General features: G+C 44.2%; 1 protein-coding gene across 2 annotated transcripts in view; it reads right to left on the bottom strand.

The window, feature by feature from the left end:
* SFMBT2 (Scm like with four mbt domains 2) overlaps positions 1–18,355 on the bottom strand; it is a 192,331-nt gene extending 173,976 nt beyond the window's left edge. The window contains exon 1 of one of the 2 annotated variants that reach the window (XM_048836655.2): positions 17,894–18,355. The gene's annotated coding sequence lies outside the window, so the exon portion shown is untranslated. The remainder of the gene's footprint in view (positions 1–17,893) is intronic. The other variant, XM_048836656.2, reaches the window with a different exon arrangement.
* Between the last annotated feature and the right edge of the window lie 349 nt (positions 18,356–18,704).

Below are 18,704 nucleotides of genomic sequence, written 5' to 3'. Positions count from 1 at the left end.
GGGCATGGCCCTTCTCTTAACTCTTCAGATTACCCGAGTGCAGTGAACAAGTCTATCAGAGAAATCCCATCAAATGGGTTACATTCTCCCCACCTTTGGCAAGTCATCCCACTGAGTGTTTATGGGATGACGTGCATGAATAAGGCAAGTAGCTTGCAGCTCAGAGTGAAATCTGACAATCTAGGTCGAGGCAGCTTCTCAATAACCCCTCACTTTTAAAGGATCAGCATGGTACAGTACTTACCCCTCTCTAAACCTCTGCACTATGCAAATGGAGCATCATTCAGAAGCACTACTGAACACATTAAAAACCAGCCTCCCACCTTCAAGAGAAGGAGCCTGGCTCTCTTTTTAGACAAAGTACCAGTTGGAAACCTCTTAAGGATCATTTCTTCAACATTTCCATCCTTTTAAAAATTAAAGGCTCTAAGCAGAGCCCTTCAACAACTGTTCTCGTTTATGTCCCGTGATCGTTTCCTTGTGACATTGAACACTCTGCAAGATTTGATTAAGGGCAAATAACTACTTGGAAAGTGCTGTGGTGGTTCAAAAATATTCCCAGAAGAGATCCATATTAATCCGGAGAACTAGAAGTGCTCCCCAAATTATAGGGCTGATCCTGCCCACGTTGACGGAAATGGCATTGAGTATACAATGTATAAATAAATCTATATGGGGTTTGATGACACCCAGAGCCTTGATTTCAATGGGAACAGATCTATCCCACTAGAAACTTACACTATGCTTAACACCATAATACAGTACTGAATATAATATAAATATAGAGAGTAGATCAGTGATACTAAGACTGAGGCTTGCGAGCTGCAAGGGGCTCTTTAATGTGTCACTCTTTGCAGCACATGATATTAAAACCCAGTGTGATTTAATTATTAACCAATCAGGAGGCTTTTACTATGTTATTAACCAATTGTAGTTAATAAAATAATAATACTTGGTCAGTCATTCTGCTGTGAGAATAATGTATATATAGTAATGAAACAATGACTTCCCACGACTGTGGTTCTTTTGGGTAAGGCTGATCACCAATTTGGCTCCTGAACCACTGAGGTCTGAGTATCACTGGATAAGATAATATTTAGACAGATAAAATTAGATACAGTAATATCTCTAATTAGTTCAACTAACTTGTTTACAAAGAGCAAGCTGCACACTATTAGAAAAAGTTAGATAGACCAGATCCAATTAGATTATCCAAGCTATGTATTTATGCTGTACTGTTCCACTCATGGTGAGCCTGACACAGCACCTAGAATGATAGGTCCTGCCCTCCCACCCCCCGAAGCCAGGGGCAAAGCCATACAGATTCAATTGCAAATTATGAACTTAATGCCAAAAAGCTGCCATTCACTGAGGGTAGGATCAGGTCTGGCATGTGCAGTATCTTATAGTTCCCCAGACTGAACTGGATGTTTGGGATTAGTGAGATTCGGGACTATTGTGATTGCTCCCTGGCCATTTCCAAGTATTTTCTAAGGCAGTGGTTCTCAGCCAGGGGTCCAGGGCCTGCGAGCAGGTTTTACGGGGTCCTCCAAGTATGACCGATGTTACACTCCCAGGGCAGAAAGCCAAAGCCCCGCCACGCAGGGCTGAAGCCTGAGCAATTTAGCTTCGCAAGGCCCCCCTGTGGCATAGGGTCCTGGGCAACTGCCCTGCTTGCTACCCCCGGCTTTTATATGCAGAAAAACAGTTGTGGCACAGCTGGGCCGTGGAGTTTGTATAGCATGTTGGGGGGGGGGGGGCTCAGAAAGAAAAAGGGGGAGGGATAGCTCAGTGCTTTGAGCATTGGCCTGCTAAACCCAGGGTTGTGAGTTCAATCCTTGAGGGGGCTATTTAGGGATCTGGGGCAAAAATTGGAGATTGGTCCTGCTTTGAGCAGGGGGTTGGACTAGATGACCTCCTGAGGTCCCTTCCAACCCTGATATTCTGTGATTCTAAGGTTGAGACTCCCCCTGTTCTAAAGGACCAATCCTGCATTTCTTACAAATCACAAAGGCCTGGATCCACAAGATACCAGACTTTGACACCTAGGTCCCATTTTTAGGCACCACAAAACTCCCATCTGGCTGCCAACTCTCCTTGTAGGTGCCAAAAGTCACTCACCTTTGAAGTTTTTGCAGTAAACGTCCTCACAGTGCCTATGTTTCTGCCTCTAAGCATGCACTCTGCTGCTTCCCTCTATCTGCCCGGATGCCTATGGCCCACCTAAGCCCCAAAGTGATCCATAAACTGGAGGGAAGACCAGCGTCTGCAAGCCTAGGTCACCCGTGGGGCCCAATCCTGCAGGTGTGCCTAATGCCACACAAAACAGCTGGGAGGGAGAATTCCCTTACAACTTTTAGCCTAGTGGTTCGGATATTCACTCTGGCTGTGGGAGACCCTGGTCCAAGTCCCCCTGATGAAAAAGGATTTGAACACCCATGTGCCATCTCTCAGGCGAGTGCCCTAATCACTGGGCTATGGGGCATTCCAACGTTGGCCTTCCTCAATCTCTCCCACTGAATTTATTCCACTTTAAGTAATTGAATATTTAAATAATTATTGAGCCAGAGAGAGAGTGAGAAGGGCTCTCCAGCCCTGTATGCGAGTTAGGCAGAGGAGTGCCTATCTTCCCTGTTTTCTGGATTGCTAGCAGAGCTGGGTGCCTCTCTGCAACTCAGAATTCAGCATCGGTCTCGGAGAGGGGAGGGGCTCAGCATACCCCCCTCTTATTGGCATCTCCCATTGGCTTGCTTAGGTGGCTCCCTGCCTAACGTGTTGGCTTAGTGAATCACATTCCAAGGTGCCTGTCTCTCCCTGTTCATTGTATAGGCACCTATGCCCCCTAACTCAGACTTTGAGGATCACAGTGCTGTTCCAGTAATCTATGAGGCACCTAAGTCCCTTCTGTGGACCTGGGCCAAACTGACTTTTGGGGGTCTTCCTGGGGTGCAAGGAGAGCTTGATTGTGCCCTCCGTGCCCACTGATGGCGCCAAAGGATCACTGCCTTTCAGAATGCAAGACTGAGCCCTAAAATGACAAAGGATGATTCTCTTATTATTAACTGACAGCAGGGTGGATTTGTATAGTGTGTACCTTCTAAAAATGAAACCTACATCTATCTCTGAGTTGTGAAGAATATGTATTAAGGTTATAACAACCAACAAGACTGCACTTTTATGTAGAAAACTATGATTTAAATCACGAGTCAGGAAGACTCGATTTAATCATAGTTTTCTACATATTCTTCACAACTCAGAGATAGATGTAGGTTTCATTTTTAGAAGTTACACACTTTACATTTTTAAAGTGATTTATTTTGAAAACTTTTCAGATGAGTTTTACAGCTATATCAGAAAATGAATGATTGGTTATTTCATTTACCAAAGGTAATTGAAGCAGATATTTATGAAGTCATTGGGAGGTGAACTATCTCCAATTCAACAGGTTAATCATTAATATTTGGAGGATTTTCTTGCCATGCTGTATTAGGAGAAGAAGTGCCTTGCATAATGACAGGTTTCAGAGTAACAGCCGTGTTAGTCTGTATTCGCAAAAAGAAAAGGAGTACTTGTGGCACCTTAGAGACTAACCAATTTATTTGAGCATAAGCTTTCGTGAGCTACAGCTTAGTAAGCTGTAGCTCACGAAAGCTTATGCTCAAATAAATTGGTTAGTCTCTAAGGTGCCACAAGTACTCCTTTTCTTTTTAGGAGGAGAAGAACATTTAAATTGTTTTATTTAACTAAAACAACAATGTTATGTATTCTGGATTTTTTTTCTTCAACAGCAAACATGTAATAATATTTTAACAAAACAAGCATGTACATTTTTTAATTTAATTCAACATTCAAGTTTTTTTAAAATCAGGTTTGTTTTTGTTAAAATTGTTTTTAACTAAAATAGTTAAATGAATTTTTTTTAAAAACAAAACAAAAATCAAATCGACTATGTCAGCCAGGTCAACATGAGAAACTTAAAGTATTGGCTTCTGCAGCTAACTCTGTTGTCTCCACCTTCATTTTCCTGTTTGTTCATAATCTGGAAAAGAAAAACAAGCTTTCCTGCTTTTTCGGGTCCCAAACGACTTCTCAATTTGGAATGAATTAGTCCAAAGGCAGAAAATATTCTTTCTACACCGGCAGAAGAAGCTACGGCTGTTAAAAGTGAGATTATCACTTCACCAGTCTCTGAATCCAAGTGCTTAAGTGATTTCCACCAGTTCACTGGTGTGACTTTCTTTAAAACATCATCAGCAAACATATATTTCTTGAATGGTTCTTATTCCCAAACTGGCTCTTTTATGGCCTGCTGCCATTATAGGTTTTCCCTTCTAGTGAGAGAATGGTCTGGTAGCTCTCAAATCAATGAACGCTACACTCAGAAAGACCTCAAGACTTCTGGAATATGCTGCTCAAACAGTTTCACTTTTGTTTCTACTGCCTGTCCCTCCCTTCTCATATTTATCTCCAGACATCTTCTTCTTGTCTTCTTGTCCGTCCCAAACAACCTTCTATTCATTAAAAGAAAAGGAGTACTTGTGGCACAAGTAGTCCTTTTCTTTTTGCGAAAACAGACTAACACGGCTGCTACTCTGAAACCTTCTATTCTTTGAACTTTTTGAAGCTCTGCACTTTTAGAGAGGGGTAAGGGATTGACTCTGTGTACACAAATTTGCAGAGGGACAATAGGGTTGAGATCTGTTATTTCTCACCTCTATATATTTATTTATTTAAAAACATTTTTGCTGTTAACAAGCATGTTATCTCTGGAGACACAAATCCACAGTCTGAGAACTGCAAAACTAAGCATCTCTGATGGTATCTTCTAGACTGAGCGCTGAGTCCCTTTGGGTAGATAGAAAGATTAGCCTAAATAATCTATACAGACGCCCCTGGAATCCCATAAAATTGGGTCCCTAATCCATGAACAATTGGAACTCATTTACAAAACTTTTCTTAAACATTACATGAATATATTGTCTAATGCTATAGAATTACAATTTATAATCCCTATTCCATGATGAGATATCTTTGAGCTATAATGTATCATAATTAAAACTATCTTTAGATGGGTTTTTTTCCTCAAAAAGCATTTTATCAAAATAATCCGATTTAAATAAAAAAAATCAATGATTTAAAAAAAAATCTGATTTTTATCCACCCTGACTGACAGTTAAACAGACTGATTCTCCACTGCCTTCCTCCTGAATTAACGAGACAGGGTTGGTCATATCTTTTATTGGACCAATATCTCTTGGTGAGAGGCACAAGCTTTCGAGCCACACAGAGTTCTTCTTCAGGTTTGGGAAAGATACTCCCAGCATCGTGGCAAAATGCAAGGTGGAACAGTTTGTTTAGCATAACTAGTTACAATATATTGTAAGAGACCATTCAAGACAGAGTGGCCTGTTAACACTTCTGCAGTCAGAGGACAAAAAGAGAGGGCTAGTGGGTTATGGATTGTTGTAATAAACTATAAATCCAGTGAGTCTGTGAAGTCCATGAGTTTTAGTGTCTAGCAGAGTTATGAATTTACGCTCCCAGCCTTGTCTTTTGAACGTGTCATGCAGGTTTTGCTCTCTGCAGACTAGGACACACCCACTCGAAGCAGCACCAAACTCTGCCAGAACAACAGATGCAAAATCTGCAGACACATCTACAGTGCTACAATGATCAAAACCCTCCCAAAACACACCTGTCAAGGTCCATGGATACTACACATGCCTATCACAATATGTGGTGTACTTTGTCCAGTGCAATAAATGCCCCACTAACAACTATGAGGGTGAAACCAAACAATCATTATGCTCTTGAATGAACGCACACAGAAAAACGATAAGACAAAAACACCGCATCACCTTTGGGCAAACGCTTTTCACAAAGCGATCACTCTGTATCTGACCTCTCAGTCCTCGTCCTCAAAGGAAACCTGCACAGGTACAAAGCTTGGGAGCTTACATTCATAACTTTGCTATATACTAAGGCTTTGTCTACACTATCACTTTTGTTGGCAAAACTTTTGTCAGTCAGGGGTGTGAAAAAACTCCTTCCTAAATGGAGTACTTTGCATTTGTTCTGTGACATAGTGTCTGACTTTCTCTCTACCCAGGGGGTGCTCGATCCACCCTCACTCCACCCCTTCTTCCAAGCCCCACCCCCACCTCTTCCTACCCTGCCCATTTCCCCAAGGCCCCGCCCCACCTCTTCCCATCCCTCCCCCACCTCTTCCCACCCCCTTCCCACTTCTCCCCTCCCCTGCCCTCCCAGAGCCTCCTGCGTGCTGCAGAACAGCTGTGCAGGAGACACTGGAAGGGAGGAGGGAGCTTGGCTGCTGGTGGGTACTAAGCACCCACTAATTTTCTTCCCGCGGGTGCTCCAGAGCTGGATCACCCATGGAGGCGGCGCCTATGCTGTGTGGCTTGAAAGCATGTCTCTCTCACCAACAGAAGTCGGTCCAATAAAAGCTATTACCTCCCTGTAGTGGTCCCTCGCTCTTTAGTGGAGAGGCAGGCCACCCTGCCTCACTGTATTGGGCGGTAACCCTCGGCTTTGGGTCACACTGGCAGGGCCGAGCCATAAGTAGTCTATAGTTCTGTGCCCGTCTAACAGGCAAACCAACCATAATTGTCTGGTGCTCTTGTCCCTACCCTCGGGCATGGCAGAGCGCTGAGTAGTCTTTAGCTCCCAGCCCCTCAGCTGGGGCTGGCAGCATTAAACAGGCTGGAGTTCTAGCCCTTTGAGCAGGGCCAAGCAGGGAGCAGGCTAAGGCAGCCGGCAAACACACACAGTCTAGGAGTTCGGGTAGGGGGGAGCATCCACACCGTCTCTGGGGGGAGCACCACCACAACCAAGGGGCTCCAGTCGGGGTGAGCACCAACCAAGTCTAGCATCCAAAGACGGACGAAAGATTCACACAGGCCTCTTCGCCTAGGGTGGAGAGTCTGCCGCCCCACGGGTAGTGTGGCAGGAGGTAGAGGGACACGGGCTAGCCCGACTCCACCACATCCCAGCCCAGGGTCCTAACAGTGGCAGAGTGGTCCACCAGTGGGTCAGTGGGGAGCCAGCCGCAGCACACTGACCTAGAGTCAGTCAGCAAGGTAGCCGGACAGTAAGCGCACAGTAGATGGCAGTCCTGGCAACACCTCTTCAGGCCTAGTCTCCTCTGGGGGCAGGGTGCTGCAGGGCGCAGGTTCAGCTCCGGGTTGCCGCAGCAGACTGGAGACATCCGTCTCCTTCCCTGGCTCCTGCTCTACTGAGCTACTGAGCCCTCCCTTTATATGTCCTGTCCCACCGGTCTGTAGACACAGGCTCTGAGACTTGCTGCCGTGGGATCCCGCTTGCTGCGCAGACGACCCTACGCCCTGGTGTGAATCTAGCCCTAAGGGTTTTGCTGAACAGGGATGAGATTACGTTGTGCTTAAAGTTAAATATGGACTGTAGTGTTGGTCTTCTTCAGGGGACTGATTCATCAAATCAGGACCCCAAAGACCTTGCAATTTAAACAAAACAGAAAGCAAGCAGATACAGGAAAAAATACAGCACATGCTTTGTGAAGGAAAGGAGCACAAAAGTTATAGCCACAGGATCATGTGGCTGCTTCAAATCCACCCCACTGTTTTAAATAGAGCTGAAAATTATCTATGTAAAAGTGTTGTTAATTTAACACATACACACAACTGTTTATCAGCCCAAACCATCTTATTTGGCACCAGCCACATTGACTGAAGTCAACCATGTCCTGTGAACGGGGCTGATTAGTTAAATGCGAGGAGTCACCAAAGGGAACACAAAACACTGTTTTGGTGACTCTAATACAGGGACCAGTCCAGAACTGCTTAATCAGCCAAGGCACCAATTGCTCAGGATAACTAATTCTGGCTTTTATGTTGCTGAATTTCTTGGTAATCAGAGAGGCTTTCCAAAAAGAGAAGCAAGTTAGAATCCAGGAAACATCTGCCATTAGATTGTAATACTTTTTAGGAAGATCACATTCTAGATCTTGGCAGTGCCCAATGTATTTTACTCTTTCCACCTGATCAGCATTTAGGCTCTGATCCCACAACACAGACACTTCTCATAACTTTACATCCATGAATAGTCCCATTGTCTGCAAGGAATTACACATGAGTATAAATGTGCATAGGATCAAGACCTTGTCCTGTGTCAATCACAATTATTTGCTGCCATGCCTTAAAACAATATGAAGGCAAGTAAAAAAGCACTTCTTCTATTCTTTAATGACAAGCAAGTATAGCCTGTGGTGTATTTGCTGGCTCAGTTTATTCAGAATCAATTTTTACCGTACATTTTAGTTCAGAGCGTCCTAAAATTCCACCCCTTTTCTCCCAAGGAAAACAAATTGGATTCCATTTCATTCTGCAAATGGCCTCTAAAGATGAAGTGGTGAACATCCAAACTACTCTAGATCATGCAATATTAATGTGTCATCAAACCCAACATACTCACATATTGCGGATTCAACGCTAACATCTGCCTGACCTATATTCAGGAAGCAGCATTCCCAAATGCCTTACCCTTGATTTAAGAATTAAATTGTTAACTCATCAAAACTCTTTCCTAGATGAAAAAATTAAATAGTTCGTTTGTCTATACTTTTTTTTTGTATGGGATATTTTAATGTTCCTGGGGAAATTATTACTAGTCTTCTTCCACTGAAATGAACTGAAGCTGGATTCACAGACTAGAAGGGTCATGATTATCTTGTCTAACCTCCTGCATTACACAGGCCACAGAATTTTAACCAGTGACTTTCACTGGAGGGAATTATTCTTCCCTACTGAGTAAATATACATTATCCAGACCAATAACCTGTGATTGAACTAGATCTTGTACTTTTACTCAAGTGAGTAGTCCTTGCCTATGCCACTGATACTAATGGGACTAATCATGTGACCAAGGATTACTTGTCTGACTAAGGACTGCAAAGTTCGAGCACTTGGCTCATTTCTTAGTGGCTTCACATTCAGTCTAAGCTGTCATTTTAATGCCCTTTTTTTTTTTGCTACTGGTTAATTTTGTAAGTTTCATTTTTTTTAAAATAAAAATATGGGATAAGTATACATACACTCTTCAAAATTGTCCTTAAAGGGATATTTTGTTTACATCCCAAATTTGGGTTTTGTAAAAACCCAATATTAGTAGAAATATTTCTGTGATTTTTTAGAGGTCAGTGAAACAGTCTTTTTTTTTTGCATTTCTGTATTCCCCTGCAGGATAGGCCAGTGCTAGCCCATTTGGGGTCCTAAACAGGAATATTTTGTCATCCCCGCCACCCCCTCTCCCCCCCCACACACCCCAATAATAATAAAGCAACAACAAGTAAATAGGGAGCCCCCTTGAGCCGCTCGGAGCCCTAAGCAATTGCTTAGTCTGTTTATGCCTACCGCCAGCTCTGGGGTCTGCCCCCCAAACACCTGTACCATTGAGCCAGTAATACATGAGACCATAAAATGAAATTGACTAGAAACCTTCTGTAGAGAGAAGTGAAACTCACTAGCCATTTGCATTGCCCAAGTTTGGGTAAAGTGCAAAGAGTAAACATGCAGTCTTAAGTGCAGAAACCTGAGGGAGATTTTTAAATTATTATTTAAATTATTATTTAAATAATAATGTACAGAATGTTACCCTAAGAAATGCGACAATATGTCATAGCAATGGACAATTACACTACAGCAATGTAATTACCACAAGATTTGCAAATCGTATTACTATTGTAAGCTGCAGCATTTAGGCTCTTGCTGCATCAGAGTAGGTTTGTTTGTTTTAAAGGGTAACATGAGTAATGAACATTTTATTTTTTAAAACAGCCTCTCTGCCACATGCATCACCATCTCTTCCCTTCATGTAGAACACGGCTGGTAAGATCACCTTCCATGCCTGTCATTTTTGACACTCCTCACTCTTTGAATCGGTCCCTGGCTTCTCCTCCTCCACTACATCAAGTTTCAACTTCTTATCCTCCTCGTCAAACCCTGTGCTTGTCATGTCTCACGTCCTCCCCAATGCTCTGCCCCACCAGCAATGCCAGCCTCAATATCTCATTCATCCGCTTCTCTCCCTAAAATATCTTCAAACACCAGCCTGCATACCCCTCCTCAGCTGGTCTATGAAGCCCTCTTTTAATTCGCTTCCTGATTAAGACTCACTTCTGCTGCGACACCTACATGAAATTAATCAACTAAGAGAATCATTGAAAAAATACTGTCTCTAATGTATCATGCCATTGACTCATCCTCACTGACTAACCACATAATCCTACTTATTTTACCTATCTTCCATCCTCATCCCCTTCCTGCTGCAGTTTCCTTCTCATTACATTGTGTCTAATGTTAGTTTGTAAGCTCTTCGGGGCAAAGGTCGTGATTGCTTTCGGAGGCACCCGACAGTTTTGGGCTTGCTAACTGATTGAAATAGTACTAAGGAGAGTTTTGGTTACCTGAATACTTGTGTGGCCCGTGAGCATTGTATCCGAGTGCCAAAAGGCATTCACTTTTCTAGCAGCAAGGCAGGGATCGTGATGTTTAAAAGGTTACTTTGAGTACCATCACTGTGCTTAGCACTATACAAGCCTTGGAATGAAAACTGCCCAGGGTCTGAAGAGCTTACAGTCTCACGGAAGGAGGAAAGAAGATGGGATGCTCAGAATAAGGAATAGCTTAGCTTTAGATTGATGTTATCCTTTCAGTGGTATTGGACCTAGTGCTTACTACTGGTGCAGCATCGGTAGAAGGAGATTACTGCGTCATCCTTAATGCCTCCTCTTGGTATCAAGCTTTAAAGAAGAAAAATATTATATGATGCCTTTGGAAATAGATATGTCAACCAAAGAATCCTCCTAGTTTGCATTTTCCCTTAGAGGAAGTAACTGAAGGTTAAAGATACAGCTCAATCCCACACGCTCTTGAACTCTTGAAATCTCTATGTCCTTTCAGTAGCTAGCAACATTGATCGGCTAAGATGCAGAACTCTTCTGGGACTCAATTACATCTGATTAGATAACAATGGGTTGTTATTACTTCCCCCCCCCTCGACCCCATCTCTGCAGGCTTTTTATTTTCATACAAAATACACAGCTGTCACCATTTTCTATCCTTTTGCAGGTGCTAACACGATATACAGCCAACAAAGGCTTGTAAAGTGACATGAAATAATATTGTCCTATGATTATATTATTTATAGTACAACAGTCATACATACTATTGGTACTATTTTAAGCAAGGGAACTTTAAAGCTTTAATAAATGATATTGTAATAAAAAGCTGTTAGTCCAACAGATCAATAGTTGCTTACAACCATGGCCTGCCTGTACAACTATGTATAATGCCTTCTACAGATGTTCTTGCATCCATCTGTAACATATACTAGTAATGTGTGCAACATGCTTATAACATCTATCAGGTATAAATGTATGAAAGTATGATCAGTGGTTTAATTTACTCTAATATCAAATGCACCCTCTACAAAACGGCAAATGAATATTGTCTTGTTTACAACAAATTCATCTCTAGATATCATTTGTTCAAATCTATTTAAATGCATTTTCTAATTTCATTTTCTAAGTGTTCACACTGAGAATCCACCTTATCATAAAAGTTATTAGACCTACTCTCTAATTAGCATGAAAGTTATTAGCTTTGTTAGAATATTCACTCCACCTCCTTCAATTCAGGGTACATGATGAATAAAAAAGGTCTCTTCAGTCATGTCAAGTCTCACTCACTGGGTGTGAGATTCACTCATAAGCATGCAATCTCACTCTCACACATATTCCTAAACTTATCTCATGCATTTTGAGTAACTAGCTAAAGATTTAAAAGACTTTTACGCAGGTGCTGAAAGAGACAAACCGTGTTTGTAGATTTGGTCACAAAACAGGTTGTACAGAAGTTGGAAGCGCAAAGGGGATATCAGCCCTTTTGCAAAACAGAAGTTCTTTTGCACAGCCAGAGCATTCTACGCTAGCGTAGCCAACTATGCATGTGAGACGCTCCCTTGGAATGATGAAATGTTAACGATGGCAGCATTTGTGAACACTGATATTAGGGAAAACCTGACTTTGTTAGCAGATACCAGCACATGTTCAATCTCTCTCCGCCTGAGACAGAGAAGCTGCAAGAGGAGTTTGTTGATTACCAGTTGATGCAGAAAATCATGTACAATATGTCTGGGATGAGGCAGCACTACAGACTGACACAGATAACACTACTGTGCAATACGGGATGGACTCTGTTTGGGCATATCTTAGCAATGTCAAAAGCCCTAGTGGTCTTCTTACGTTCCCATTCCAGGGTTGCCAGGCTTGGCTTAGTTTTACTCCACTCAAATGCAGGAGATGAGGGCATGTTGAGTTTTGTTCAAAAGAATAAGACACCATTCAGACCACACCTCGGACTAGACAGGACACTGCCCTCTATTACCTAATTGAAGCTGGAAATCCTGAGCCATGTTTCAAGTTTGAGCCACCAAAGGAAGTTATAAAAACAGCAAAAGGGGCCACTTGGCAATATAACAAGGCAGGTGGCTAAAATGTGAAACCAAATTACATATTAAAAGAAATGTGGGATCTGAATCCTTTATCTATGGTTTGTTAGTTTCAAATTAATTAAATGTAATTACTTTATTTATTTTTACATTCACTAATGTACTGTTTTAATTATTTAATTTTAATTAATATATTTTGCGTTTATTTATTTTGGAATCTGTTTATTTTTGTTTGTTGTAAATATAATTTGAGCAAAATACAAACCAAATATTTGTACTGTATTTTTCAAATGGATGATCACTGTGACAAGATGATATGCAAACCAAACATATTGTTATATTGATAAAACAGTTTTCTTTTTTGTTAGGTTTATATAAAAAGTTTACTTTTGAATATTTCTCTTGTCCTGTCCACTGACTGTGTGCCTCAACCAGAGGTTATTATCTCTGGTCCTCAGGGATCTCCAACCATCCAGGTTTTTGTTCTAACTAGAAAATAATCATTTTTATTAAAATCCACTTATTTGCATTGCATATAGAATTCTCACATGCCCTAGACTTTAGTATGAATTAGAATATTTAAGAGTTTCATATGCAATATTAAGCAGTGTACATTTTAAAACAAACTATTAAATGCTGGTTGGATTAAAAACCTGGACTATTGGATCTCACCAAGGAACAAAGATGAGAATCTCAGTCTCAAGCAATGACCTAAAACACCACCTGGAAAGTCTCACTCTTTGGCCTTGAATCTCACTCTTTGAAGCTGTAAATCTCACTCTTAGGGACAGCCAACCCTTGGCATCGCTGATCTTATAATTAATTACATTCCTGTTCCTCTGAGCACCAACCCAATTCATTCACCTATAGAACGCAAACCACAGTGAAGCAATCAAACAACAGCAACAAAGACATCCCCTGAACCGAAAAAGGGAAGCCGTCTCTAGCCCTATTACATTCAAGCTCTCTTTGCCTAATGCAGAGGTAACAATTGCCAAGATAGGATAAAAATGCTACTTGATTCTGTTTGCTCACTGTGTCTTAGCTTCTGCTCAGTAAAGATGGGTCAGTTAATAACCATCACGTTATACCACAGGTACTTGAAAACAGTCACCCTATAATCTATTTCTCTTTCCTCTTTGCTGCTGAAGGGGAGTTGGCATCAGTGCTCTGCCTCCTTTTGGTGAGAAGAGATCAGCTTTATATTAACAAAAAGAACAGGATTACTTGTGGCACCTGAGAGACTAACAAATTTATTTCAGCATAAGCTTTTGTGAGCTACAGCTCACTTCATCGGATGCACGAAAGCTTATGCTCAAATAAATTGGTTAGTCTCTCAGGTGCCACAAGTCCTCCTTTTCTTTTTGCGAATACAGACTAACACGGCTGCTACTCTGAAACCTTTATATTAACGTTTGCGAGAGCCACCCGGGTCATTACACTGCCATTGCCTGGGCTCTGTATTTCAGTTTGTGCCCCTTTGCAGTAAACCTCCCAAGAAACCACCTGCAGCCTGACAACCTCCACACAGACATTTGTGGTGGTGTACTCCAAGACACTGACTTGGGTGGGAGAGGAACAGAAGGGCAATAGGGCGTGATGGACACAGACCAAATAAACTTCACATCCGAGGCTAGAAAACTGAAAGGCTATGTACAGAACACACACAAACCCACCATAGGGGTCAGCGGTGTGTGTGTGTTCGTGTAGACAGGATCAAAGATCATATCACACCACAGCGAAACCCTCTATTCTGCCATCCTTACGCAGGCTAAACTCCCAAACAAGTTTTACCTTTACAAGGGGTACCTGTGTCTCTGTATCTATCCACTCAGCAAGATACTTGTCAGGAAGTAACTCACGAGGCTGTCAAACAACATTTTGACTAGATCAGGGGTTCTCAAACTGGGGGTCAGGAGGTTATTACATGGGGGGGTCGCGAACTGTCAGCCTCCACCCCAAACCCTGCTTTGCCTCCAGCATTTATAATGGTGTTAAATATATTTTAAAAAGTGTTTTTAATGTAGGGGGGGGTCACACTCAGAGGCTTGCTGTGTGAAAGGGGTCACTAGTACAAAAGTCTGAGAAGCCCTGGACTGGATGAAGAAAACGATACACTGACAAGGTGTTTGACAGTTACCACCTGCTACACTAGAACAGGAGAAAGCTGGCACCTGCATGAATTTTTCCCCGCCCCTACTTGGGGACCCTAAAGCTGCGAGCAGGCAAAATGCAACAGAGAGAGAATCGGCATCAGAGCCTTTATTCTAACCCAAGGGAATGAGAGGAGAGCTCAGATGAAGGGCAAGGGCATTGCAGGAGAAATTAAAATCTTCTCAAAGAAAAGTCTTACACTTTTTCTTCCAGTCCAATTACCACTGAAGGCAATTCCCTCCCTCCCTCTCCCCAGCATCCCAGTTCAGAGCTTATCCATGCCAGGAAGAATGTCTGAGGCTCTTACAGTCCCAAGAAATACTTCCGAGATCTCCCCCCCCCTTCTCTCTTGGGAACCCATTAGCTGAGGGAACTGAAGGAGCAGCCAGGCAAAGCTCGTCCTCCATCCAAAGCATAAAGCAACATGCAATGCTTTGGGGGAAAGCGGTCCCTTTAAACGAAGAACCTCTTGATGTGTTTCTTTATTGCCTCAGCAGAAAGAGATGGATTTTGCACAGAGGACTGCGCGTGCATGGCAGATCGGTCGGTGGAGGCAGGGTCTGGAGCTTGCAATGCCGCCAGGCTCTGAGTCCTTTCCTCGTCTTGCACAAAACACACGCGCAGGGGGGCTGCGATCACTGAATCTCCTTACACGCTACACTTGCACCCAGGGCACAAAATCCAGACACAACGCTCGAAATCCCCGCGACTGCGATCTTCTCTAGATCGGGGACTTCGAGTTAATTCTCAAACGTGTCCTGAGCCACGTGAGTGCAAGGGAGGTGGTCCCCGCTGAATTCGCAGTTTGCAAGGAAAGAGCCATTTTAGGCCGGTGTTAGATTCTTTCATGGGATTCTCTGAAGCGCCCCCCCCCCCCTCCTCCGCCCCCCACTGTCCTGCGATCCTCGGCAGTCCTCCCTGCTTGCTCTTAGCGCGCCTACCAGGAGACGCCGTCGAGGGGAGAAGTCGCTTTTCTGCGGAGCGGCCAGCGCTCGCCGCTCACGGGCGCTTCCCGAGCGCCACACGGAGGCGAAGCGGATCGGGAAGGACAGATCTCCAAAGCCGCCGCATCGGGGCCGGGCTGGGGGCTTGTCCCGGCCTCCGACCCCTTTCCACAAACCGGAGGGGATTCGTTCACGCGGCGCCTCCAGCGTGCCCCCTTGGTCCAGCAGCGGTTTCATCCGACAACAGCCCGCGACGCCAAGCCACTGGAGTTGGCCCCCGTCCCCACCTCCGGGAGCCGAAGCGCTCGGCAGCAAAAGTTGTGTGGCCTGGGGGGGTGGGGGGGGGGGAGCAGTGGTTTGCAAAAGGCGACCTCTGTTGGCGTCGCAACACAGAAGACACCGTCTCCCATTAATCACGGGGGCTCTCCTGCTAGCAAGCATCGCGGTTTGTAAAGCGCCCCCCCCCCTTTTCCCCTCGCTTAAAAAGATGATCCCCCCTCACTAGTGTCCAAGAGGCCAGGGGGAGGGGGTCACTTGGGTTCTGCTTTCCTTCCCCCCCCCCCCCCCAGTGGCCTCAACACGCCGCAGAGGGGTGGCCCGGGGAGGGGGGCAAAAGTTGAACATCGGAACAACAGCAACCCAGAAACGTTGCCTGAACTGAAACAAGGAAGTTTCTCTGGTGTTTCAACCAGCCTGCCTCCTCCACTCCCCCTGCCCTCGTGGAAATGCACTTCAAATTCGGAACCAGGAAAGAGTACGCACTCCTTCCTCCAAACCACTGCTCTGCCCCCCTCCGATGTCTCCGCTTTGCATGCTCTGCAGACGACAGGTTCGCGCTTTGATCCTTGCTTTTTAAAGGCTCCCTAGCAAAGAGAATTTTTATTGCAACGTGCCTCGGGTCCTCTGATGATAAAAGGATTAAACGGCCTGTTTTGCAGCACACATCTGCACGCAGCTAGTGGTATAGAGCTTTTGCACCCTCTATTTTTATTTTTTAAACAAAAACAACAGGGGAGGGGGGAACCCCACATCCCCGGTTCACTGCACCAGCCAAGGCTTGGCAGCGGAGATTGCCAGGAGCTCCGAAAGAAGGTCTCCTCCTTGGGCTCGCCTCGTTTCAATGTAAAATAAATTATTGCTGTGTCTCTCCGCATTTATCTTTCATAGCCTGTCTGCCGGTTTGGGCATTTAAAGCAGCCTCGTTTGGTGCCAGAGTCCAGGTCCCCTTTTGATGGTTTCTCCCGAGCGCTCTCTCTCTCACACACACACACACACACTTTGGTTGCTCTGCCTTGTGTGATGTACTTTACCCACCAATAAGTCTGCCAGTCGAAAACCCTGGGGCATGATCCCCACTCTTCCATTCCCCAGGTAGTTCGTTGCCGCACCTCCCTGGGCAACAAAGCAGAGTTGAAGCCAACACGTAGCGCCCCAAGTTACACTCCCTCCCCCAGTCTCAAAATGTTTATTTTCAGTTTTTAAAGGCACCTTAACCCGCCATGTTGAAACTGACAAGCTTTATAAATATTCATTTACCGCAGTTCTCTCGCTCTATAGAAAAAAAAAATGTGTACGGATCAGGGCTGGGAAATTGGGCATCTCATCCTCTTTCAAGATTTTTAAAACACACACGTTTTATATGCTCTGCCGATTTAAACACACACACACTCACACACAATAACTCTCTCAAGAAATACAGCAGTCTAGTAAATTCGAAAGAAGGTCACATGAGCTTATGTCAGGAAAGCACCAAATGACAGGATATTACTTTAAAAAGAGAGAGAGGGTATGCATGCATCTAAAATGTGGCACGCTCCAAAAGAAAAAAAAAATCCACCCGCAACCTCCCCCCACACACACACACACAAAAAAAACCCGACATGCGATGAATGGCACATGCATTGCAAACCCTGCCCACGACAACTCTCAAATGCACTGCAAAAGAAAGGCAATCACACTATTAAAAAAAAAAAAGCAAAAAAAAAAAAAAAAAGCCACCCAGAGTGCAGGTATCTAGAATCCAGGCTCTAGATCTGAGACTGCCAGAGACACGCACAGCCAACCACTTTGCAACAACTTGCTCCCTGGCATTTTTAAGAAAAACACGCCAGATTGCGTTTTTTTTCCCCACCCTCTGTCCAAGCTTTATTTTTTCCCCTCCCCTCCGCCTTTTAATAAACCTTGAAAGAAAAGAAAAAAAGCTCCCCTGTCCACCCCAGCGGCGAAAACACGGTCGCCCCGGTCAGATCAAGGCTTCGGCCACTTAAGGAAACACGCCTGGCGCGCTGTCTTACCTGGGTGAAGTTTTTTTCCCTCCAGTGTCTAAAATGGCAAAGACCCTTCAGCTCAGTTCAGAAGAGGCGATCAGTCTCTCTCTCACTTACTACAGACTCATTCCAATATGGCATCCTCACACTGCGCATGCCTGCCACTCTTTTTAGATTATATTTTTGCAGCCAACTCCTTCAATGACCTTTTCCAGCCGTTGCAAGATTTTCTTTGCCAATTATAGTTGGTTGCAATCCCCCCTCCACCCCCCAATGATTGCAAATCGTGGTGTGCAAGAAGTTTAATTAGCAGGGGAGGGGGCTAGGCTCAGAGAAACTCTACAGGAGGGGCAATTGACAAGTGAAGAAACTAGCTTCTGCTGCATCCTTCCCCCCCGAGGTGTCCCGTTTAGTTTAGATTATTACACACTCGTCTGCCACTGAAGTGGGCTGTGCCGCACAGGGTGGGTTTTATGTTGGGCACTGTCAAGACAGCAAATTAAGTAGATCTGTATTACCCTCCCGCTTCTTTCCCCTCCGCGCCCCTTTATTTTAGGATTGCTAGCTCCATTATTCCTTGCAATGAAATGTGCACCGAGATAGAGGATAGATGCGTGCCCAGCTGCATGGATAAAAGGGAATTTAATCAGATCGCCGCGCGGCCACGTGTCTCCCTGGCTTTGCCATGATCCTATGTATTATCCGTTGCAAAAACAGCACGCTATGCGTCCGGAGAGCTGCGTTAGAGAGGGCGACAGGCACGGGCCAGCCCCCTCTCCGCGCGCACGCAACTTTCAGTCCTTTGCCTTGGGGCACATTTTGTTGCAACCAGGAGTGA

Source organism: Caretta caretta, chromosome 1 (assembly GCF_965140235.1).
Source record: "Caretta caretta isolate rCarCar2 chromosome 1, rCarCar1.hap1, whole genome shotgun sequence".
NCBI lineage: Eukaryota > Metazoa > Chordata > Testudines > Cheloniidae > Caretta > Caretta caretta.
The sequence above is the reverse complement of the archived record's forward strand: the minus strand, read 5'-3'. Positions and strand labels throughout refer to the sequence as shown.